General features: G+C 40.3%; 1 pseudogene; it reads left to right on the top strand.

Moving 5' to 3' along the window:
• Positions 1–1,702: 1,702 nt before the first annotated feature.
• On the top strand, positions 1,703–2,335 carry LOC113890921 (annotated as a pseudogene).
• Positions 2,336–27,262: the final 24,927 nt, after the last annotated feature.

The following is a 27,262-nucleotide window of genomic DNA, read 5'->3' as shown; positions in this document are numbered from 1 at the left end:
AACTGTTAGATGTGGAAGGGTTTAGAAGACCAGCTTTTGACTAGAGTAAGCCCAAACTGTCATCACTCTTTACATCGAAAGGATTCACTAACTGTGGGTTTAGAGAGGCCAAACTGGAAGGACGACACTATCACAGAAAGTAATACATTTTCTTGACATAATAAACACTAGTAAAACCAAACAAATAACTGGATTCTGAACTGGAGAACTTTTCATCCAGAATGATGGCGACAGGTTGGAAGATTTTCATACTGGGGACATAGATACCATATCAACATTAGGGGAAACAATCAAAATGATCAAATTTTATATGAAACTCTAAGTAATGGATATAGAGAAGTCTTGTCATATTCCTACATGTCTTTTCCCACATGTAATAATTAGATTTTTCAAGTTTTAGAATCACAGCAAGCTATTTTTCACCCCTCAAAATCTTCATTGGTTTCACATGTTTTCCTGTTTTAATCCCTTGGAAAAATCATATGTATTAAGCTATAACACATTTTACATCTTAGCATCAAAAAGAGAATGTAATTACTTAGAAGTTTCAACCACTAACTTTAAAAAATGACCAAAAATAAAACTTACCCTCCACAACCCTTGCCTAGCATCTTATATATAATGTTAATAGATGTTCAAAAAAGCTTGTTGAATAAACAGTCTCTTGGTTGTCTTAGCTCTTCACTGAATAATGTTTCATGGCATGGAGCGAAACCCCTGTGGCATGGCATGTTTAGTCAGAGAGCTATTTTAACATAAAATCAGGCTATGTAGGCTTGTACCTCCCCAGGTCACTCACTTTAAATGACTACCATTCTCTCCGAATTTCTGTGCTTCATATGTCTTTTTGCTCTTTGAAGAGTTTTATTTTTCTTTTTATCTCATACCTGTGGTCAGTTTATGTGATTTGATATTATAAAGGATGAACAGTCCTAATTTCTGCAATGCTAAACTTACAAATGAAACTATCAGGTAACTTATTTTAATGGGCTGAGGGTGGGGTCTGCTCTGTATTTAACAGGACAGCTTTTAAAATATCATTAAAAATGGAATCTGTCTTTGTTGTAGCCACTATGGAAAACAGTAATGGAGGTTCCTTAAAAAACTAGAGTTACCATATGATCTAGCAATCCTACTCCTGGGCATATATCCATAAAAAATGAAAATCTTTATTTGAAAATATACATGTACCCCAATTTTCACAGAAGCAATATATAGAATAGCCAATACATGAAAGCAACCTAAGTGTCCATGAACAGATTAATGAAAAATAAAATGTGGTATATATAAACAGTAGAATAATACTTGGTCATAAAAAACAGTGAAATAATGCCATGGACCTAAAGATTATCACACTGAGTGAAATAAGCCAGAGAAGGACAAATATTATATGATATTACTTATATGTGCAATCTAAAAAGGAATAAAAATGCACTAATTTACAAAGAAGAAACAGACTCGGACATAGGAAACAAGTTTATGTTTACCAAAGAAAAGCTGGGGGGAGGGATAAAAGCACAAGATTAACAATTATATCCCCCAATATGAAAAATGAGTAAACAGCAAGGATTTTCTTTATAGCACACAGAACTATACTCAATATCTTATAATAACCTATAATGGAAAAGAATCAGGGCCAAGACAGCAGCAGGTTACCTCTGGTAGCCCTGGACCGGGAGCCCCCATCCCCAGCAGCAGAAGGATGGTGCTGAAGTGGATCCATAAGAAATTAACTGGCTTGCAGAGGGACCCTCCTGCTCATTGCTCTGCAGGACTCATGGGAGATGATCTGTTCCACTGGCAGGCCACTTTCATGGGCCTGAAGGACAGTCCCTACCAAGGAGGCATTTTCTTCCGACCATCCATTTGCCTACAGATTATCCTTTCAAGCCCCCAAACGTTGCTTTCACAACCAAAGTTTAACACCCCAACATCAACAGCGGCAGCAGCATCTGCCTTGATACCCTGTGGTCCCAATGGTCTCCAGCACTGAGAGCGTCAAAAGTTTTCTTCTTCATCTGTTCCCTGCTCTGTGACCCAACCCTGATGACCCTCCAGTGCCAGGGACAGCTCACACCTACAAGGCTGACAGGAAGATTATAACACACTAGCGAGAGAATGGACACAGAAATATGCTATGCAAGTAACTCATAGGTTTTTATGGGAAACATTGTCCAAGAGAAGCTTAGCTGAGCTATTGGCTGAGCCACTCACAGAGCGTCATCTCTTCTGCAAACAAATGCTGGTTGCCCACTTTCTCCAACCACAGCATATTGGTACCACTCTCAGCCATCGTGGTTTTGACACAGTCATGTTACTGATGCCAGATCAGTAGCCACTGTTTTTGATCTGCAGCATTCCTGACTACATTGGAATCTGTCCCTCCACCCTGACTCACTGCTCACCTCTTAAGGGAACCTGTGAGCCCTCCTGCCTGGCCTCACTCAGGCAGCATCGCTCGCAAAGGCGCCTCAGCCTGGCCCCTTACCACATGCTCTTCGCCTTTAAAACTCAGTGCCAGCCTGGGGTCCAGGACAGAGCGGGCAGGCTTTCCTCACATGCTATCTGCCACAAACCACATCCTGAAGAGGCTCAACTCATCTCAGGAGTTCCTGGTAATAGTGTCACTGGGAAGTGGAGGCCTTGCCCCACAGATCCCACCAGTCTTCCTTGTCTGTACCACATGCTGGCACTCTCCCCTCACACCAAGAAGCAGTGAATAGATGCCAGGAATTCTATTTAGTATAAATTAAAAAATAATAATAATAATAAAACACCATGAAATAACTGTCCTTTTAGGAGACCAAAATTATGAAACCTGGGATGATTTGGGTTATGCTTCTCTGTCTGATGAGGTTTCTCACTACCTCAACCTCCTCCTATTCAGAGGTTACATGAAGTCCAAGTGTGAGCCATTCACTTTCCAGAACATGGCGGGGAAGGGGCTGCTAAATGTAATAAAAGTATAATTCATTCATAATCCTTAAAAAAATCAGAAAATGTGCATGTGTGTGTGTGTACATGTGTGTGCGTACTAAGTCACTTCAGTCATATCTGACTCTGTGTGACCCTATGGACTGTAGTCCACCAGGCTCTTCTTTCTGTCCATGGGATTCTCCAGGCAAGAATACTGGAGTGGGTTGCCATGCCCTCCTCCAGGGGATATTCCCGATCCAGGGATCTAACCCGAACCTCACATCTCCGCATTGTCAGGCAGGTTCTTTACCACTAGCGCCACCTGGGAAGCCTCCTATAATACACATACACACACACATACACAAACACACACACACATACGTATAACTGAATCATTCTACTGTACACCTAAAACACACAATATTGTAAATCAGCTATATACATCAATTATAAAAAAAACTCTGTCTTTGTAGACAACAGTTCAGAATTTGTTGTTTGTTTGTTTGTAGGAGTTTGGTTTTATACTAGGTTTTAAAATGCAGCTACTTTGCAATTGCTTTGATGGAGTATCCAAAAAAAATCCCACTTCTGTCTAGTCTTCCAAAAACACCTGGGGCAGCCTTAATTCCTATGAGATTCCCAATTTGTTGGGAATATGTGTTTATTTAATACTAACTTTTTAGTATTTATTTAGTATGATAGTAACTAAATTTATTTGTGTTCACCTAATTAAAGTGAGGCCAGAATTTCTCAATGTATTATAGCTGTGTCCCTCTCTCCTACTTTTTATACTACTCAATGAATAGTAAATTGAGATCACTTTTAATAATTCAATAAGTCATGGATACAGGAATAGTAATAAGTGTGCAATCTCAATTGCAAATATTTATAGGTAAATTTGCAGTTGAGATTGCACAAACATTTGAGATTGCAAACATTTATAGGTAACTTTGGAGAAGGCAATGGCAACCCACTCCAGTACTCTTGCCTGGAGAATCCCATGGACGGAGGAGCCTGGTAGGCTGCAGTCTATGGGGTTGCTAGGACTCGGACACAACTGAGTGATTTCACTTTCACTTTTCACTTTCATACACTGGAGAGGAAAGTGGCAACCCACTCCAGTGTTCTTGCCTTGAGAATCCCAGGGCTGGGGGAGCCTGGTGAGCTGCCATCTCTGGGGTCGCACAGAGTCAGACATGACTGAAGCGACTTGGCAGCAGCAGCAGTCTTTATTTTGGAGAAGGAAGTGGAAACCCACTACAGTATTCTTGCCTGGAGAATCCTGTGGACAGAGGAGCCTGGTGGGCTGCTGTCCATGGGGTCGCACAGAGTTGGACATGACTGAAGCAACTTAGCACACATGCATGCATTGGAGAAGGAAATGGCAACCCACTCCAGTATTCTTGCCTGGAGAATCCCAGGAACAAAGGAGCCTGGTGGGCTGCCATCTATGGGGTCGCACAGAGTCGGACATGACTGAAGCGACTTAGCAGTAGCAGCAACAGCATAGGTAACTTACACAATGCCACAAAAGTGTTAGTTGCTCAGTCACGTCTGACTCTTTGCAACCCTATGGACTACAGTCTGCCAGGCTCCTCTGTCCAAGGGATTCTCCAGGCAAGAAAACTGGAGTGGGTAGCCATTACCTTCTCCAGGGGATCTTCCCAACCCAGGTGGCATTAGTGGTAAAGAACCTACATGCCAATGAAGGAGACATAAGAGATGTGGATTCGATTCCTGGGTTGGGAAGATACCCTGGAGAAACAAATGGCAACCCACACCAGTATTCTTGTCTGGAAAATCCAATGGACAGAGGAGCCTGGTGGCACACAGTCCATAGGGTCACAAAGAGTCAGACATGACTGAAGTAACTTAGCACACATTATAGAATGCTATAATCTGTGCTAGGAATTTAACCCTTACAACCACATTATAGCATACGTCTAGAACTAACACCCAAAAAAGATGTCCTTTTCATTATAGGGGATTGGAATGCAAAAGTAGGAAGTCAAGAAACACCTGGAATAATAGGCAAATTTGGCCTTGGAATACAGAATGAAGCAGGGCAAAGACTAATAGAGTTTTGCCAAGAAAATGCACTGGTCATAGCAAACACCCTCTTCCAACAACACAAGAGAAGACTCTATACATGGACATCACCAGGTGGTCAACACCGAAATCAGATTGATTACATTCTTTGCAGCCAAAGATGGAGAAGTTCTATACAGTCAGCAAAAACAAGATCAGGAGCTGACTGTGACTCAGACCATGAACTCCTTATTGCCAAATTCAGACTTAAATTGAACAAAGTAGGGAAAACCACTAGACCATTCAGGTATGACCTCAATCAAATCCCTTATGATTATACAGTGGAAGTGAGAAATAGATTAAAGGGCCTAGATCTGATAGATAGAGTGCCTGATGAACTATGGAATGAGGTTCGTGACATTGTACAGGAGGCAGGGATCAAGACCATTCCCATAGAAAAGAAATGCAAAAAAGCAAAATGGCTGTCTGGGGAGGCCTTATAAATAGCTGTGAAAAGAAGAGAAGTGAAAAGCAAAGGAGGAAAGAAAAGATATAAACATCTGAATGTAGAGTTCCAAAGAATAGTAAGAAGAGATAAGAAAGCCTTCTTCAGCGATCAATGCAAAGATATAGAGGCAAACAACAGAATGGGAAAGACTAGAGATCTCTTCAAGAAAATCAGAAATATCAAAGGAACATTTCATGCAAAGATGAGCTCGATAAAGGACAGAAATGGTATGGACCTAACAGAAGCAGAAGATATTAAGAAGAGATGGCAAAAATACACAGAAGAACTGTACAAAAAAGATCTTCACAACCCAGATAATCACAATGGTGTGATCACTCACCTAGAGCCAGACATCCTGGAATGTGAAGTCAAGTGGGCCTTAGAAAACATCACTACGAACAAAGCTAGTGGAGGTGATAGAATTCCAGTTGAGCTATTCCAAATCCTGAAAGATGATGCTGTGAAAGTGCTGCACTCAATATGCCAGCAAATTTGGAAAACTCAGCAGTGGCCACAGGACTGGAAAAGGCCAGTTTTCATTCCAATCCCAAAGAAAGGCAATGCCAAAGAATGCTCAAACTACCGCACAATTGCACTCATTTCACACGCTAGCAAAGTAATGCTCAAAATTTTCCAAGCCAGGCTTCAGTAATATGTGAACCATGAACTTCCTGATGTTCAAGCTGGTTTTAGAAAAGGCAGAGGAACCAGAGATCAAATTGCCAACATCCGCTGGATCATGGAAAAAGCAAGAGAGTTCCAGAAAAACATCTATTTCTGCTTTATTGACTATGCCAAAGCCTTTGACTGTGTGGATCACAATAAACTATGGAAAATTCTGAAAGAGATGGGAATACCAGACCACCTAATCTGCCTCTTGAGAAATTTATATGCAGGTCAGGAAGCAACAGTTAGAACTGGACATGGAACAACAGACTGGTTCCAAATAGGAAAAGGAGTTTGTCAAGGCTGTATATTATTACCCTGTTTATTTAACTTATATGCAGAGTACATCATGAGAAACGCTGGACTGGAAGAAACACAAGCTGGAATCAAGATTACTGGGAGAAATATCAATAACCTCATATATGCATATGACACCACCCTTATGGCAGAAAGTGAAGAGGAACTCAAAAGCCTCTTGATGAAAGTGAAAGTGGAGAGTGAAAAAGTTGGCTTAAAGCTCAACATTCAGAAAATGAAGATCATGGCATCCAGTCCCATCACTTCATGGGAAATAGATGGGGAAACAGTGGAAACAGTGTCAGACTTTATTTTTCTGGGCTCCAAAATCCCTGCAGATGGTGACTGCAGCCATGAAATTAAAAGATGCTTACTCCTTGGAAGGAAAGTTATGACCAACCTAGATAGCATGTTCAAAAGCAGAGACATTACTTTGCCAACAAAGGTCTGTCTAGTCAAGGCTATGGTTTTTCCTATGGTCATGTATGGATGTGAGAGTTGGACTGTGAAGAAGGCTGAGCGCTGAAGAATTGATGCTTTTGAACTGTGGTGTTGGAGAAGATTGTTGAGAGTCCCTTGGACTGCAAGGAGATCCAACCAGTCCATTCTGAAGGAGATCAGCCCTGGGATTTCTTTGGAAGGAATGATGCTAAAGTTTAAACTCCAGTACTTTGGCCACCTCATGCGAAGAGTTGACTCATTGGAAAAGACTCTGATGCTGGGAGGGATTGGGGGCAGGAGGAGAAGGGGATGACAGAGGATGAGATGGCTGGATGGCATCACTGACTCGATGGACGTGAGTCTGAGTGAACTCTGGGAGTTTGTGATGGACAAGGAGGCCTGGAGTGCTGCGATTCATGGGGTCGCAAAGAGTCGACCGAGCGACTGATCTGATCTGATCTGATCTGATAGCATATGTCCCCAAAATAAATGATAACATTTCTGTTTTACAAATGAGAACATTGAGATTTAATTAACATACCTCAAAGGGTCCTAAATACCAGAATCTAAATTAAGTTCTTGAGTATTATAATTTATTTATACCATGGGTCTGAAGCACAGTAATAAATCAAGTTATTAATAGGAAGTCTGAATGTCATTTAGAACCCTTCATACCTAAAACCTAGGTAGCACATGAAAATGGAGGCCTAAACATATTCTCAATCAACTACTGCTATATTTTATACTTTTGTTTTATGTGCTATTTACTAATACTAGTGATATAATTTTAAGAAGAGTGAGATACACTGTGGATATGAAAGCACCTTTCCATTGTCTGTATAATATCCAATAATCTTTCCTTACTGACAGAGGGAAAGTTGAGATTGTTCAGATGGTGCCTGTGGTATCTTGATCTCAGGGACTTTTGATTCTTACCACAGCCCAAGGAGTAAATCTCCCTTAGTCTAAACAATTGTAGTTATCTGATCCTCTTGGATCAGTTCTTAGTTTGGAAGCAGTCAGGTGAGCTTACTTCTAGCCAATAAAATATAAGAGGAAGTCTACTGAGCTGAGCTTCTGGAAAGCCTTGTTCTTCCTCTATAAAAAAGGAACACAGTGGGGACTTTCAAGATAGCAGAAGAATAAGACATGGAGATCCTCCTCCTCCCCACAAATACATCAAAAAATACATCGACACTTGGAACAACTCCTACAGAACACCTTCTCAACACTGTCATAAGATCCCAGACATCCAGAAAGGCAAGCTAACCTCCATGTAACAGGGTTGGGCAAAAATATAAGAAAAAAATGAATTGGGATGGGACCTGCACCTCTAGGAGGGAGCTGTGAAAGACGAAAAGTTTCAAATCCCCTTAAGGGTGGGAACAGGGGGGAGCTTCGAAACCTCAGGGGGGAGTGCAATGACAGGTGTGTGAAAGGCAAAGAGGAGAGAATTCACCACAGAGATCAGTGCCAACTAGAACTTACCAGCCTGAGATCCCTGTTTCCATGCCCATTGTGTCAAGTGAGGGCTGGGTAACAAGGCTCAGGCTTCAGACACCAGGGAAAGAACAGGGGTTGACTGCCCTGAGGATACTCTGAGGGGGCTAGTACGCAGAGAGAGGAAAACTCCCAAAGTTATTTAAGGGACCAACATCACCCTGATACCAAAACCAGACAAAGATACCAGGAGAAAAAAAAAAAAACAATTACAGGCCAATATCACCAATGAACATAGATGCAAAAATTCTCAACAAAATTCAAGCAAACAAACTCCAACAACACATTAAAAAGATCATACACCATGATCAGTTGGGGTTTATCCAAGGGATACAGGGGTTCTTCAATATACACAAATCAATGTGATTTCATATTGACAAAATGAATGAAAAAAAAAACAACATATGATCATCTCAATAGATGCAGGGAAAGCTTTTTTATTTTTATCATAAACACCCATTTATGATAAAAATTCTCCAGAAAATCAGTATAGAAGGAACTTATTTCAACTTAATACAGGCCATACACAACAAACCCACAGAAAATATTATCCTCAATGGTGTAAAACTGAAAGCACTTCTCTAAAATCAGGAACAAGACAAGGGTGCCCACGCTTGTCACTAGTATTAAACATAATTTTGGAAATCCTAGGCACAGCAATCAAAGAAAAAGAAATAAAAGGAATCTGGATAGGAAAAGAAGAAGTAAAATTCTGTTTGCAGATGACATGATACTATATATAGAAAACCCTAAAGATTCCACCAGAAAATCACTACAGCTAATCAATGAACTGAGTAAAGCCCCAGGATATAAAAGTAATACAGAAAAATCCCTTGCATTCCTATACAATAGCAAAGAGAAACCAGAAAAAGAAACTAAGGAAATAATCCCATTCACCACTGAAACAAAAAGAATAAAATACCTAGGAATAAACCTGCCCAAAAGACAAATGATCTGTATGCTGAAAACTCTAAGACACTGATAAAAAAAATCAAAGATCACACAAACAGATGGAGAGATATACCATGTTCTGGGACTGGAAAAATCAGTATTGTGAAAATGACTATACTTACCCAAAGCAATCTGCAGATTCAATGCAATCCCTATCAAACTACCAATGGTATTTTACACAGAACTAGGAAAAAAAAAATTCACAAGTTGTATGGAAACACAAAAGACCTTGAATAGTCACAGTAATTTTGAGAAAGAAAAATGGAAATGGAGAAATGAACCTTCCTGACTTCAGACTATACTACAAAGATACAATCATCAAGATAGTACGTTACTGGCCCCAAAACAGAAATATAGACCAATAGAACAAGATAGAAAGCCCAGAGATAAATCCACACACTTATGGGCACCTTATCTTTGACAAAGGAGGCAAGAATATATAATGGGACAAAGAGTCTCTTCAATAAGTGGGGTGGGAAAACTAGACGGCTACATGTAAAAGCTGAAAATTAGAATTTAGAAGCTAAAAATTAGAACATTCCCTAACACCATACACAAAAACAAGCTCAAAATGGATTAAAGACTTAAATATAAGGTCATAAACAATAAAACTCTTAGAGGAAAACATAGACAGTACACCCTTTGACATAAATCAGAGGAAGATCCGCTTTGACACATTTCCTAGAGTAATGGACATAAAAATAAAAATAAACAAATGGGATATAATTAAACTTAAAAGCTTTTGCACAGCAAAGGAAACCATATATAAGATGAAAAGATAATCCTCAGAATGGGAGAAAATAATTGCAAATGAAGAAACGGACAAAGGATTAATCTCCAGAACAGATTAGCAGCCCATACAGCTCAATTATCAGAAAAACAAACAGCCCAATCAACAAATGGGCAGAAGACCTAGACAGACATTTCTCCAAAGAAGACATACAGATGGCCAACAAATACATGAAAAGATGTTCAACATCACTCATTATTACAGAAATGCAAAACAAAACTACAGTGAGGTATCAACTCATGAGAATGGCCATCATCAAAAAACAAACAAAAAAAAAACACTACAGACTATAAGTACTAGAGAGGATGGGGAGAAAAGGGAACCCTTCTGCACTGTTGGTGAGAATGTCAACTGACACAGCTTCTATGGAGAACAGTATGGAGATTCTCAATAAACTAAAACTTTCACATGATCCAGTAATCCCACTACTGGGCATATACCCTGAGAAAACCACAATTCAAAAAGACACAAGTACCCCAATGTTCATTGCACCACTATTTACAATAGCCAGGACATGGAAGCAATCTAGATGTCCATGGATGGATGAATGGATAGATGATGTGGTACATATATACAATGGGATATTACTCAGCCATAAAAAGGAACAAATTTGAGTCAGTTGTGAGGTGGATGAATGTAGAGCCTGTTATACCAAGTAAGTCAGAAAGAGAAAAACAAATATCATATATTAACTCAGACGGTAAAGAACCTGCCTGCAATGTGAGACCTGGGTTCAATCCCTGAGTTGTGAAGATACACTGGAGCAGGGCATGGCAACCCACTCCAGCATTCTTGTCTGGGGTCACAAAGAGTTGGACACACCTGAGCGACTAAGAACAAGCACACATGGAATCTAGAAAAACAGTACTGATGAAACTCTCTTTAGAGGAAAGGAATGGAGATGCAGATGTAAAGAACAGACTTGCAGACACAGCAGGGGAAGGAGAGGGTAGGACGAATTGAGAAAATAGTATTGACATATATACACTATCACGCACAACATAGATAATGAGTGGGGAGCGGTTATACATACAGGGAGCCCAGCCTGGCACTCTCTAACAATCTAGAAGGGCAGCATGGGAGTGCAGAGGGAGGGAAGCTCAACAGGGAGGTGGTATATATGATTATGACTGATTTGAGTTGTTGTAGAGCAGAAACCAACAAAACATTGTAAAGCAATTATCCTCCAATTAAAAATAAATAAAAATATAAGTGGTGCTACAGCAAGTATCATCTCAAAATGGCACAAACAGCACATGGCTCATCCAAAGCAGACAGACCCTGGCAAAGGCCTAGCAGGCTGTATGGGCCCCCTAGACTCTTCCCATCACATGGTGTGGTGGACAGGTTTTATTGCGACTCAAGATTCCTACCTCCAAGTAGTATTCTCACCTCCCCTTTTGTGTTTGTGGGATCCGTGACTTGCTTCCAATCAATAGCATGTGGTAAGGGTGATGAGACTATCACTCCCATGGTTATGTTACATCACAGGAGACTTTGTCTTACTAGCAGACTCTCCTCTCCATTGCAGCTATGTAAAGGAAGTGGCCACTAATACTACAGACACAAGGACCTGAATGCTGCAGACAATCCATAAGCTGGGAAGCACGTTCTTCCTACTTGAGCCTTCAGACGAGAACTCAGTCCTGGCCAACACCTTGATTACAGCCTCGTGAGATTCTAAGTACAAGGTCCAGCTAAACTGTCCATAGACTTCATACTCACAGAAACTGAGATTGTAAATGTGTGTTGCTTTAAGCTAAGTTTTTGGCTATTATTTAGGCAGCAACAGAAAACTAATACACATGGAAAGCAAGCTTGGACTGGGGGTGGCTGGGCACACACTGGCTTGTAATTTAGGGGCAGTGCCTCCTCAAATATTTGTAAAGGTGTAAGGAAGAGGCAGGAATTTGCTCAAGTAAGTTGGAAGACCCTTAGCTGTGCATTCAAAGTTACAGTCATACTGTCATGAGATAGCTTTTGCTGTATAAAGTCAGCAAAAACAAGACGTAGAACTCACTGTGACTTAGATCACGAGCTCCATATTACAAAATTCAGACTTATATTGAAGAAAGTAGGGAAAACCACTGTGTCATTCAGGTATGACCTAAATCAAATCCCTTATGATTACACACTGGAAAAGGTCAGTCTTCATTCCAATCCCAAAGAAAGGCAATGCCAAAGAATGTTCAAACTACTGCACAATTGCACTCATCTCACACACTAGCAAAGTAATGCTCAAAATTCTCCAAGCTAGGCTTTAACAGTATGTGAACCAAAAATTTCCAGATGTTCAAGCTGGATTTAGAAAAGGTAGAGGAATCAACGATCAAATGGCCAACATCCATTGGATCATAGAAAAATCAATAGAGTTCCATAAAAACATCGACTTCTGCCTTATTGACTACACCAAAGCCTTTGACTGTGTGGATCACAACAAACTGTGGAAAATTCTTCAAGAGATGGAAATACCAGACCACCTCACCTGCCTCCTGAGAACTCTGTATGCAGGTCAAGAAGCAACAGTTAGAAACAGGCATGGAACAATGGACTGGTTCCAAATTTGGAAAAGATATGTCAAGGCTGTATACTGTCACCCTGGTTATTTAACTTACATGATGTTAAAGTATATCATATGAAATACCAGGCTAGATGAATGCACGCTGAAATCAAGACTGTTGGAAAGATAACCTCAGATATGTAGATGACACCACCCTTATAGCAGAAAGCAAGGAGGTACTAAAGAGCCTCTTGATGAAAGCGAAACAGGAGAGTGAAAAAGCTGGCTTAAAACTCAACATTCAAAAACTAACATCATGGCATCTGCTCCCATCACTTCATGGCAAATAGATGGGGAAGTGATGGAAACTGTGACAGATTTTATTTTCTTGGGCTGAATATTCATTGCAAGTCCTGAATATTCATTGGAAGGAATGATGCTGAAGCTGAAGCTCCAATCTTTTGGCCACCTGATGTGAAGACCTGACTCATTGGAAAAGACCTCGATGCTGAGAAAGATTGAAGGCAGGAGCAGAAGGGGACAATAGAGGATGAGATGGTTAGATGGCATCACTGACTCGATGGACAAGAGTTTGAGCAAGCTGTGGGAGTTGGTGAGGCACAGGGAAGCCTGGCGTGCTACAGTCCATGGGGAAACAAAGAGTTTGACTCAACTGAACTGAACCGTGATTTTACAGTGGAAGTGACAAATAGATTGAAGGGATAAGATCTTATAGACTGAATGCCTGAAGACTATGGACAGAGGTTTGTAACATGTACAGGAGGTGGTGATCAAAACCATCCCAAAAGAAAAAGAAATGCAAAAAGGCAATATGGTTGTCTGAGGAGGCCTTACAAATAGCAAAGTAAGTAAGTGAAAGGCAAAGGAGAAAAGGAAAGATATACCCATCTGAATGCAGAGTTCCAAAAACTAACAAGGAGAGATAAGAAGCCTTCTGAAGTAAACAATGTGAAGAAATAGAGGAAAACAATAGAAAAGGAAAGACAAGATTTCTCTTCAAGAAAATTAGAGATACCAAGAGAACAGATCATGTATACGGGCACAATAAAAAACAAAAACGGTATCGACCTGATAGAAGCAGAAGATATTAAGAAGAGGTGCCAAGATTACACAGAAGAACTGTATAAAAAAGGTCTCAATGACACAGACAACCACGATGGTGTGGTCACTCACCTAGAGCCACACATCCTAGAGTGTGAAGTCAAAAAAGCCTTTGGAAGCCTCACTACAAACAAAGCTAATGGAGGTGATGGAATTCCAGCTGAGCTATTTCAAATCCTAAAAGATGATACAGCTAAAGTGCTGCAGTCAATATGCCAGCAAATTTGGAAAATTGAGCAGTGGCCACAGGACTCGAACAGGTCCATTTTCATTCCAATCCCAATGAAGGGCAATGCTAAAGAATGTTGAAACTACCTCAGAATTGCATTAATCTCACATGCTAGCAAGGTAAAACTCAAAATCCTTCAAGCTAGGCTTCAACAGTACATGAACCAAGAACTTCCAGATATACAAATTGGATTTAGAAAAGGCAGAGGAATCAGAGATCAAATTGTCAACATAGACTGGATCACAGAAAAAGCAAGGGAATTCCAGAAAAACATCTACTTCTGTTTCACTGACTATGCTAAAGCCTTTGACGGGGTAGGTCATGACAAACTCTGGAAAATTCTCCAAGGGACAGGAATACCAGACCACCTTACCTGCCTCCTGAGAAATCTGTACGCAGATCAAGAAGCAACAGTTAGAACTGGACATGGAACAATGGACTGGTTCCAAACTGGGAAAAGAGTACGTCAAGGCTGTATATTGTCACCCTGCTTATTTAACTTATATGCAGAGTTCAGTTCTGTTCAGTTGCTCAGTCGTGTCCAGCTCTTTGCCACCCCATGGACTGCTACACACCAGGCTGCCCTGTCCATCACCAACTTCCAGAGCCTGTTCAAACTCATGTTTTGAGTCAGTGATGCCATCCAACCATCTTGTCCTCTGTCGTCCCCTTCTCCTCCTCCTTTCAATCTTTTCTAGCATTAGGGTTTTTTCCAATGAGTTAGTTCCTCACATCAGGTGGCCAAAGTACTGGAGTTTCAGCTTCAGCATCAGTCCTTCCAATTAATATTCCAGTGAATATTCAGTACTGATTTCCTTTAGGATTGACTGGAGAAGGCAATGGCAACCCACTCCAGTACTCTTGCCTGGAAACTCCCATGGACGGAGGAGCCTTGTAGGCTGCAGTCCATGGGGTTGCTAGGACTTGGACATAACTGAGCGATTTCACTTTCACTTTTCACTTTCATGCATTGGAGAAGGAAATGGCAACCCTCTCCAGCATTCTTGCCTGGAGAATCCTAAGGACGGAAGAGGCTGCCATCTACGGGGTCACACAGAGTCAGACACGACTGAAGCGACTTAGTAGCAGCAGTTTGATCTCCTTGCTGTCCAATGGACTCTCAAGAGTCTTTTCCAACACCACAATTCAAAAGCATCAATTCTTCAGCACTCAGATTTCTTTATAGTCCAACTCTTACATCCATACATGACTACTGGCAAAACCATAGCTTTGACTAGATGGACCTTTGTTGGCAAAGTAACATCTCTGCTTTTTAATAAGCTGTCCATGTTGGTCATAACTTTTCTCCCAAGGAGCAAGTGTCTTTTAATTTCATGGCTGCAGTCACCATCTGCAGTGATTTTGGAGCCCCCCAAAATAAAGTTTCTCACTACTTCCATTGTTTCCCCATCTATTTGCCATGAAGTGATGGGACCAGATGCCATGATCTTAGTTTTCTGAATGTTGAGTTTTAAGCCAAATTTTTCACTCTCCTCTTTCACTTTCATCAAAAGGCTCTTTAGCTCCTCTTCACTTTCTGTCATAAGAGTGGTATCATCTGCATATCTGAGGTTATTGATATTTCTCCCAGCCATCTTGATCCCAGCTTGTGCTTCATCCAGCCCAGCATTTTGCAGGATGTACTCTGCATATAAGTTAAATAAGCAGGATGACAATATACAGCCTTCACGTACTCCTTTCCCAATGTGTAACCAGTCTGTTGCTCCATGTCCGGTTCTAACTGTTGCTTCTTGACCTGCATACATATATGTAGAGTGCATCATGCAAAATGCTGGGCTTGATGAAGTTCAAGCTGGAATCAAGATTGCTGGGAGAAATATCAACAACTCAGATATGCAGATGTCACCATCCTAATGGCAGAAAGTGAAGAGAAATTAAAGACCCTCTTGATGTAGGTGAAAGAGGACAGTGAAAATGTTGCCTTAAAACTGAACATTCAAAAAACTAAGATCATGGCATCCAGTCCTGTCACTCTATGGCAAATTGAAGGGGAAAAAATGGAAATAGTGACACTTTATTTTTTGTCCAAAATCACTGAAGGTGGTGACTGCATCCATGAAATTAAATGATGCTTGCTCCTTGCAAGAAAAGCTATGACAAACCTAAACAACATATTAAAAAACAGATATCATTTTGCCAACCAAGTTCCATATAGTCAAAGCTATTCCAGTAATCATGAATGGTGTGAGAGCTGGACCATAAAGAAAGCTGAGCACCAAAGAATTGATGCTTTCCAACTGTCATGATGGAGAAGACTCTTGAGAATCCCTTGGAAAGCAAGATGATCAAACCAGTAAATCCTAAATGAACTCAATCCTGAATATTCATTGGAATGACTGATTTTGATCCTAAAGCTCCAACATTTGGTCACCTGATGTGAAGAGATGACTCACTGGAAAAGACCCTGATGCTAGGAATGATTGCATGCAGGAGAAGGGGTGACAGAGGATGAGATGGCTGGATGGAATCACTGACTCAATGGACATGAATTTGAGCAAACTCCAGGAGATAGTGTAGGACAGGGAAGCCTGGTGTGCTGCAGTCTATGGGGACACAAGGAGTCAGACACAACTGAGCGACTGAATAGCAAAGACTCAATTGATAGCTGCTTGGAAAGCTTGCCTATTGGCATTAGTTTCAGCCGGGTATTTCGAAGTCCTTGCTGTTGGACCACCTTAAGGAATACCACCACAGTCATCTAGTGCACCAACTGCTATATCTCTCCACCTTATTTTTATATTCATTTCTTTGTAAACAGTATAAATTCTTGGTAAAAGTTCTGGGTCAAAACATACCCATATTTAAAATTTTTAGACATTGGCTAATTGTCCTAACAAAAATTGTACCAATTGATATCATTAGTACTATAAACAATGTGTGAGAGTACTGCTTGTCACACCCTTCCTCTTTTTTAAAACTTTTTGATATTTGTCAATGTGAAAGTTAAAGAATGGTATATAAGTATGATTAGATCTTAATTCTTTTATTCTGGAAAAGACTGATTTATTTTCACATAGTTAAGAACTATTTATATTTCATTTATAAGGTATCTATAGCATGTGTTCACTGAGTTAGACAAGGTTGTGGTCCATGTGATTAGATTGGTTAGTTTTCTGTGATTGTGGTTTCAGTCTGTCTGCCCTCTGATGCCCTCTCTCAAATAGATGGGGAAAGAGTGGAAACAGTGGCAGACTGTTTTTTGGGCCTCCAAAATCACTGCAAATGGTTACTGCAGCCATGAAATTAAAAGATGCTTGCTCCTTGGAAGAAAAGTTATGACCAACCTAGACAGCATATTAAAAAGCAGAGACATTACCTTGCTAACAAAGGTCCGTCTAGTCAAGGCTTTGATTTTTCCAGTAGTCATGTATGGATGCGAGAGTTGGACTATAAAGAAAGCTGAGCGCAGAAGATGCTTTTGAACTGTGGTGTTGGAGAAGACTCTTGAGAGTCCCTTGGACTGCAAGAAGATCCAACCAGTCCATCCTAAAGGAGATCAGTCCTGAGTGTTCATTGGAAGGACTGATGTTGAAGCTCAAACTCCAATACTTTGGCCACCTGATGCACAAAGCTGACTCATTTCAAAAGACCCTGATGCTGGGAAAGATTGAGGGCAGGAGGAGAGGGGGACAACAGAGGATGAGATGGTTGGATGGCATCACCGACTCAATGGAGATGAGCTTGAGTAAACTCCAGGAGTTGGTGATGGACAGGGAGGCCTGGCGTGCTGCAGTCCACGAGGTCACGAAGAATCAGACACGACTGAGCGACTGAACTGAACTGATAGCATGTGTTCATTTTCCTGTTACTTTGATGTTTTTCTTTAGTCATTAAAGTTTATCTGTAAAGAGCTCTTTACCTATTACTTATCTTCATTTATATTGCAAATATTTCCCAAGCTTTCTTTTGTCAATTTATTGTTTTTCATATCATTTCTTTAATGTAAAAGAAAAATAAAGGAACAGATATGGCTGGCACAGGTTTTTGGTCTTTTCCTTTCCCCTAGCCTGGACTGTGGACAAGCTTGTTGGTACACAGGTTGTGTTGTGAACAAGAAATGACAAGCATGAGGGTGAAGACAATAGGCTAGGCACAGCAATGCACAAAGAATGAAGGAAGAGCCTAGATCCCTGACACTTGCTATTGAGTGTCTGCATCAGCCTTGAGCAGCTTACCATTGACATTCATGTTATAAGGTAGGAAAACACCTCTAATTTTTTAAGCTGTCATAGGTGTATTTTCACTTATCTATAGAAGAATATATTGTGAACTGATTTAAAAAAAAGACTCAAAACATGACCTCCTCAACGTGTAACTGGCAGGCAACTTTTGCTGTTATATTTATTAAACTTCACATCATAACCTCCCAAATTTTGCTGATCCTACCCCTGGATACTAGCAAACTCTTTCCCATTCTGAGCTAGACTGGGTGCCTTTAGATTCCGAGGAAAGAGGGGCTACAGAGGGCCTGTAGTAATCCTGGGGTTTTCAATTAAGTCAAGAAATATCACAGACTTCAGACTAGCAGGTCCCTTTAAGATTTTGTGATAGACTTTAGAACAATGACTACTTAGAATTTTGAAAACGGTCCACATTAATGCTGGCAGAAATGACTGGGTAATCTGAAAAAGAACTTAAGAGTGACAGAATACTGTGAGCAGGAGACTTTTTGAATAGAGGTCAGTTACTGATTATCAATTGTCAATGTTAGATTTACAGGGAGAGCTCACTGCTTTAGTATCTTCATCACAAACCATTTCAACTTTATTTCTGATACGCAATCTGATTTGCATGAATCCCTTCCTACACCAAAGTTTACTCTATTAATCAGTAATATTTCCCCACAGACATTGTAATAAGCAAAATAAACAATTTGGGGAGCTTCTATACTTTTAGAAAAGTTAAACACTTTCTGAGAAACATATTCAAGATTCTTGAAAAGCATGTTAGGTATTGAATTTCAAAGTGCCTGGAAACAAGAGTAAGGTATATTTATAGAGATTCATCTTTTTGGTTTGATATACTTTTGTATAAAACTCCTGGTTTATAGAAACTATTAGTTTTTAAATATATGAATATAAAGCTTAATATACACAAAAATCATTTATTTTTCTGACCTTGAAGACACTATTATGTCAACACAAAGCATATTAACTTGATATGCTTATTTTACCATTTTATTATTTTGGGCTAGTTAAATGTAATTATTTAAGTAGGTATAGTTCTATACACACACACACATACATATATATATACATATACATATACATATGTGTATATGTGTGTGTGTGTGTGTGTGTGCATAATAAGGGGATTCCCAGATGGCACAATGGTAAAGAACTCGCTGCTAATGCAGGAGACACAACTATGAGGGTTTGATCCCTGGGTCAGGAAGATCACCTAGAGAAGCAAATGGCAACCCACTGCATTATTCTTGCCTTGAAAATTCCATGGACAGAGGAGCCTGGCAGGCTACAGTCCCTGGGGTTGCACAAAGTTGAACATGACTGAGGACCTGAGCATGCATGCACATATAAAATATGATACACAGACATACATGTAAGATATTAAGTGGCATGTGCCATTAGAAAGAGAAAAATAAAAAGTAGAGTGGGATAAGGTAAGTAAGGATTTAAAGAAGAAGAATATAAAAATTGCAAATTTAAAAAGGGTGATCAAGTTAGGCCTTATTTCCACAGGATAAATACTCCCACTGTGGTCAATTTCAAGCTACCAAAGGTTTGAAACTGGCTTGTAAAATTTCTATTTAATAATTGGCTCTCGTGAACTGGTAAAAGCTGGCTCTAGGAGAAAATTTGTGTAAAGACTTGAAGACATTGCAGGTGCCAGCCACACTTACATCTGGGGCAAGAGCCAAGCCTACATTGTGGGGAGCAGCTAGGGTAAGGCATAACCTAGAGGACTTAAGGAATATCATGTAGGGTGTGTATGACGGAGCACAGGAAAGAAGTGACCAGGGGGAGGGATCAGATTCTGCAGGGCCTTTCCAAGGACTTTGATTTTCAGCCTGTGTGAAAAGAGAATCCACTGCAGGGGCCTGAGGAGAAGAGTGACATGATCTCATTCCCAAAGGACCGTTTTAACTTCTTTGTTGAGAACAGATTTTAGGAGAACAATGAGGAGCAGGGAGGTCAGTCTGGGCAGCTAAGCCATCCATCCAGATGGTGATGGTAATATTTTGAAGACTGAACTAATTGACTTTACTAATGGAAATCATGTAGGGTACTGGAAAAACAAAAAAGTCTAGGATGACTCCAAAGTTTGGCATCTAAGAACTAGAAAGATGGAGATGTCCATGAATTAGATGGAGAAAGCTGAAGGTGGAGGAGATTCCATAGAAAAGACCAGTAAATCAGTCTTTAACATCTTTCCTTTGAGATGTCTTTTGAACAAGCAAGTAATGATACCAGGTAGAGAGCTTCAAACATAAATCTGGACTTTGGAAGAGGGGTCTGGGTTATGGACAATAAAATTTAAAGTCATCAAAATACACATTCTATTTAAAGCAATTCTAAAGGAAATCAACCCTGAATATCCATTGGAAGGACTGATCCTGAAGCTGAAGCTCCAATAATTTGACCACCTGATGCAAAGTGCTAACTCACTGGAAAAATTGAAGGCTGGAGGAGAAGGGGGCAAAAGATGATGAGATGGTTGGATTGCATCATGACTCAATGGACATGAGGTTGAACAATCTCCAGGAGATGGTGAAGGACAAGGAAGCATGGCATGCTGCAGTAGTCAGACACAACTTAGTGACTGAACAACAACATTTAGAAGAAAAACATTAAGAGGGTATATATACATAAGAATCAAGGAATAAACCTACAACCAAGATTACTTTATCCAGCAAGGATCTCATTCAGATTCAATGAAGCAATCAAAAGCTTTACAGACAAGTAAAGGCTAAGAGAATTCAGCACCATCATACCAGCTTTGTAACAATTGCTAAGGAAAATTTTCTAGGTGGAAAAAAACAAGAGAAGAAAGAAGACTTACAAACACACACACACACACACAAAACAATAAAATTATAATAGGAACATACATATCAATAATAACCTTAAATTAAATGGATTAAATTCTCCAACCAAAAGACAGACTGCCTGAATGGATACAAAAACAAGACCCATATATATGCTGTCTACAAGAGACCCATTTGAGATCTAGGACACATGGAGAGTGAAAGGGGGATGACAGAAAAAGATATTCCATGCAAATGGAAATCGAAACAAAGATGAAGTAGAAATACTAATATCAGACAAAACAGGCTTTAAAATAAGCACTGTTAAAAAGAGACAAGGAAGGACACTACATAATGATCAAGGGATCAATCCAAGAAGATAAAACATTATAAATATTTATTCACCCAATATAGGAGCACCTCAAATACATATGGCTAATGCAAATAGCCATAAAAGGAGAAATGTGGGGACTGTTTTCACCAATGGACAAACCATTCAGACAGAAAATTAATAAGGAAACACAAGCCAGAAATTATACATTAGACCAGATAAATTTAACAGATACTTATAGGACATTCCATTCAAAAGCAGAACACTTTCTTACAAGTGCACATGGAACATTCTTCAGGGTAAACCACGTCTTGGGTCAAAATCAAGCCTTGGTAAATTTAAGAAAATTGAAATCAAATCAAGCATATTTGCCAATGAAAATGATATGAGATTAGAAATCAATTACAGGAGGAAAAAACTGTTAAAAAAAAAAAACAAACCCATGGAGGCTAAACAAAATGTTACTAAATAATCAATGGGTCACTGAAGAAATCAAAGAGGATATCAAAAAACAAATGACAATGAAAACACAACGACCCAAAACCTATGGGTTGCAACAAAAGCAGATATAAGAGGGAAGTTTAGAAGAATACAATCCACCTCAAGAAACAGGTCACATCAGATTAAATGAAATACAGATGAAGAAAATAATTGCAAAAATTAACAAAAATAAAAGTTGGTTTCATTCTTTTACAAGTGGTTGACCAGTTTTCCCAGCACCACTTGTTAAAGAGATTGTCTTTAATCCATTGTATATTCTTGCCTCCTTTGTCAAAGATAAGGTGTCCATATGTGCATGGATTTATCTCTGGGCTTTCTATTTTGTTCCATTGATCTATATTTCTGTCTTTGTGCCAGTACCATACTGTCTTGATGACTGTGGCTTTGTAATAGAGCCTGAAGTCAGGTAGGTTGATTCCTCCAGTTCCATTCTTCTTTCTCAAGATAGCTTTGGCTATTCGAGGTTTTTTGTATTTCCATACAAATTGTGAAATTATTTTTTCTAGCTCTGTGAAGAATACCGTTGGTAGCTTGATAGGGATTGCATTGAATCTATAAATTGCTTTGGGTAGTATACTCATTTTCACTATATTGATTCTTCCAATCCATGAACATGGTATATTTTTCCATCTATTAGTGTCCTCTTTGATTTCTTTCACCAGTGTTTTATAGTTTTCTACACATAGGTCTTTAGTTTCTTTAGGTAGATATATTCCTAAGTATTTTATTCTTTCCATTGCAATGGTGAATGGAATTTTTCCTTAATTTCTCTTTCTGTTTTCTCATTATTAGTGTATAGGAATGCAAGGGATTTCTGTGTGTTGATTTTATATCCTGCAACTTTACTATAATCATTAATTAGTTCTAGTAATTTTCTGGTGGAGTCTTTAAGGTTTTCTATGTAGAGGATCATGTCATCTGCAAATAGTGAGAGTTTTACTTCTTCTTTTCCAATTTGGATTCCTTTTATTTCTTTTTCTGCTCTGATTGCTGTGGCCAAAACTTCCAAAACTATGTTGAATAGTAATGGTAAAAGTGGGCACCCTTGTCTTGTTCCTGACTTTAGAGGAAATGCTTTCAATTTTTCACCATTGAGGATAATGTTTGCTGTGGGTTTGTCATATATAGCTTTTATTATGTTGAGGTATGTTCCTTCTATTCCGAATGAAACTAGAACACTTTCTAACACCATACACAAAAATAAACTCAAAATGGATTAAAGATCTCAATGTAAGACCAGAAACTATAAAACTCCTAGAGGAGAACACAGGCAAAACACTCTCCGACATACATCACAGCAGGATCCTCTATAACCCACCTCCCAGAATATTGGAAATAAAAGCAAAAATAAACAAATGGGACCTAATTAACCTTAAAAGCTTCTGCACATCAAAGGAAACTATTAACAAGGTGAAAAGGCAGCCTTCAGAATGGGAGAAAATAATAGCAAATGAAGCAACGGACAAACAACTAATCTCAAAAATATACAAGCAACTCCTACAGCTCAACTCCAGAAAAATAAATGACCCAATCAAAAAATGGGCCAAAGAACTAAACAGACATTTCTCCAAAGAAGACATACAGATGGCTAACAAACACATGAAAAGATGCTCAACATCACTCATTATCAGAGAAATGCAAATCAAAACCACTATGAGGTACCATTTCACACCAGTCAGAATGGCTGCGATCCAAAAGTCTACAAGCAATAAACGCTGGAGAGGGTGTGGAGAAAAGGGAACTCTCTTACACTGTTGGTGGGAATGCAAACTAGTACAGCCACTATGGAGAACAGTGTCGAGATTCCTTAAAAAACTGGAAATAGAACTGCCTTATGATCCAGCAATCCCACTGCTGGGCATACACACTGAGGAAACCAGAAGGGAAAGAGACACGTGTACCCCAAAGTTCATCGCAGCACTGTTTATAATAGCCAGGACATGGAAGCAACCTAGATGCCCATCAGCAGATGAATGGATAAGAGAGCTGTGGTACATATACACAATGGAGTATTACTCAGCCATTAAAAAGAATACATTTGAATCAGTTCTAATGAGGTGGATGAAACTGGAGCCTATTATACAGAGTGAAGTAAGCCAGAAAGAAAACCACCAATACAGTATACTAATGCATATATATGGAATTTAGAAAGATGGTAACAATAACCCTGTGTACAAGACAGCAAAAGAGACACTGATGTATAGATCAGTCTTATGGACTCTGTGGGAGAGGGAGAGGGTGGGGAGATTTGGGAGAATGGCATTGAAACATGTATAATATCATGTATGAAACAAGTCGCCAGTCCAGGTTCAATGCACGATACTGGATGCTTGCGGCTGGTGCACTGGGACGACCCAGAGGGAGGGTATGGGGAGGGAGGAGGGAGGAGGGTTCAGGATGGGGAACACAGGTATACCTGTGGCGGATTCATTTCGATATTTGGCAAAACTATTACAATATTGTAAAGTTTAAAAATAAAATAAAATTAAAAAATAAATAAAAGTTGGTTCTTTGAAGAGATAAACAAAATTGATAAACTTTTAGCTAGACTCATCAAGAAAATACGGGAGAAGTTTCAAAACAAAATGAGAAATGAAAAAAGAGAAGTTACAACTGACATCACAGAAATATAAAGGATCATAAGAGACTACCACAAGCACATAGACACCAAAATGGACAACACGGAGAAAATGGACAAATTTGTAGGAAAGTACACTTTAAGACATTACTTTGCCAACAAAGGTCCGTCTAGTCAAGGCTATGGTTTTTCCTGTGGTGATGTATGGATGTGAGAGTCGGACTGTGAAGAAGGCTGAGCGCCAAAGAATTGATGCTTTTTAACTGTGGTGTTGGAGAAGACTCTTGAGAGTCCCTTGGACTGCAAGGAGATCCGACCAGTCCATTCTGAAGGAGATCAGCCCTGGGATTTCTTTGGAAGGAATGATGCTAAAGCTGAAACTCCAGTACTTTGGCCACCTCATGTGAAGAGTTGACTCATTGGAAAAGACTCTGATGCTGGGAGGGATTGGGGGCAGGAGGAGAAAGGGATGACAGAGGATGAGATGGCTGGATGGCATCACTGACTCGATGGACGTGAGTCTGAGTGAACTCCGGGAGTTGGTGATGGACAGGGAGGCCTGGCGTGCTATGATTCATAGGGTCGCAAAGAGTCAGACACGACTGAGCGACTGAACTGAACTAAACACTTCAAGACTGAACCAGGAAGAAATAAAAAGCATAAACAGACCAATCATAAGTAATGAAATTGAAACTATGATCAAAAATCTTCCAATAGAGAGAGCAAGATGGCGGAGGAGTAGGTGGACGTTGAGTATCTCTCTCTCCACTGACACATCAGGAATACACCTTCAGACACAGAAGTGCGTGCAGAACGCCAATTGAGGGTGGACAGGAGTACCTGACCAGCAGAAAAGAATATATAGAACCATGCAAAACTCAGTAGGATGAAGGAACTAGGGGGAAAAACAGGAGTGTTACTAGGACTGGACTTTCCCTCAGCAGGTAGGGGAACTGAAGCAGATGTCCGATCCCCACAATGGGGCAATTTTCTGAGTCAGAGGAGAAACATTTAAAGCTGAGAGTGAAATAGCTCATCTGTGGTAGCCTAAATGGAATGAGAATCAGACAGCCCTTGCCATAGCCATACCAACCCCCAAGCAGGGATGCAGGTCCCCTAGAAGGTGCAGCAGCTGGGAGCTGGAGCTTAGGGATTGTGCAGCAATCCCAGGGTGAGGGCTGCTGTTTACTGTGGAGAGACGGACCTAGGGGATGTGAGAGAGGAGACTGTGGTAGGAAATGCCTGTGGAGGAAAGCCAGGCAGCCATGGAAGGCAATACTGCTGAGTTACACATAGGGGTGGAGCTATCACCATAGCCTCTCTCCCCCTACATGGCTAGCTAGCATCTGCAGCTGAACAATACAGAGGCTGGCCCATCAAGTGCCTGATGCATGACTACAGAGTAGGACCCCACCCAGGGTGCCCCTTTAAGTTTCTGATGCACCAACCTACACAATAGGACCCCAGCCAGGGAGGCCCCTCTATGCGCCTTATGTGCCAAATAACAGTGAAGGACCCAGTTAAGGGAGCCCTCTAAGTGCCTGAACAGGTGGAGCTACAGAGAAAAACTGCCCAAAGAGGCCTTCTGATCACCAGCTACCAGAGGCTCAAAAAAAAAAAAAAAAAAAAAAGACTCTGATAGGGCTATAATTCCTGCAGCAGAGGTAGTCCATGTCTCTGCACACTTGGTATCACCAGGGTGCCCACACCCAAGCCGCTGTGCCACCTTCGTGCTCAACCCTCACTAGGGCATAGCTGCCACAGGCCAAAAAAAAAGGCTTGCATCTATTCACGCAGGGTCACTTCGGCATTGTCCAACTCTTTGCAACCCTGTGGATTGTGGCCTACCAGGCTTCTCTGACAGGCAGGTTCTCCAGGCAAGAATACTGGAGTGTACTGGCCAATACTGGTTGCCATACCCTTTTAGAGCACTATATTTCCTGCTGCCCTAGCCACCAATTTCCCTGAGTACCTGGTGCTGCCAGAACCCCTGTGACCCAAGCAGCTGTACCACCTCCGCACCTGGCCCTCACTGGGGCAGACCCAAGTCCTCCAGGGCAGCCTCAGGAGTAAACCCCACCGAATGACCCACATACAGAGGTGGAAATGAAACCATAATTGAAACCCAGGAGCAGTGTGGCTAAGACAGAAGACCCAAAACCTTCCTACCAATTGAACAAGCTGCAGATTAAATCCACACAATCAACTGGGCAGACTCTGTGTCTTCAAAATATATGAAAGGACACTGAGAGCTCCCACAAAAGAAAACGCACTAGCTCTGATAGCTGTGGACATAGGAGGCAAGAACACACAGGAGGAGCACCAGGTTAGAATGTGAGCTGCCCCCACAGCAGGTCCAGAGACCAACACAGTGTTGCAGGGCATCCTAAGGAGGTGAGGTGGACTATGAATGCCAGCAAGGGAAAGGATCCTGACAGAAGTGACTCAAGAAAAACATTTATTATTCTTATGTTTTCACTTGTTCTGTAGTTTCTTTTGGATTTGTTTTTCTTTTACTTTTTTTCCTTTTCTTTGTTTTCCTCTTCCCCCTGCCCCCTGCTGTAGTTGTCAATTTTACTGGCACTATGAAATCTAATTAAGCTTTTGAGTTTTTTTAATCACATTTTTTATTGTTATAAAACTCTGCCCCTACATTGGACTTTTGAATTTCTGTGGAGTTTTCCTTTTCTTTTTCTTTAATCTTCCTTTTTTTTTTAATTTTAATTTTTTTAATGTATTACTTATTTTTCTACATTTATTCCTTTGTTTGCCTTTCCCACTGTTCTTTTCCCCTTGCAGTTAATTTTTAATGTAAATAAATCTTCATCTACCTCTATTTAACTTTGTATATCTACTCTTTCTTTCTTTTCTTTCCTTTCTTTCCTTTACTATCAACAT

This window comes from Bos indicus x Bos taurus, chromosome 4, assembly GCF_003369695.1.
Source record: "Bos indicus x Bos taurus breed Angus x Brahman F1 hybrid chromosome 4, Bos_hybrid_MaternalHap_v2.0, whole genome shotgun sequence".
Classification (NCBI taxonomy): Eukaryota; Metazoa; Chordata; class Mammalia; order Artiodactyla; family Bovidae; genus Bos; species Bos indicus x Bos taurus.
Note: the sequence above shows the minus strand (reverse complement) of the source record. Positions and strands in the feature narration are given on the sequence as shown.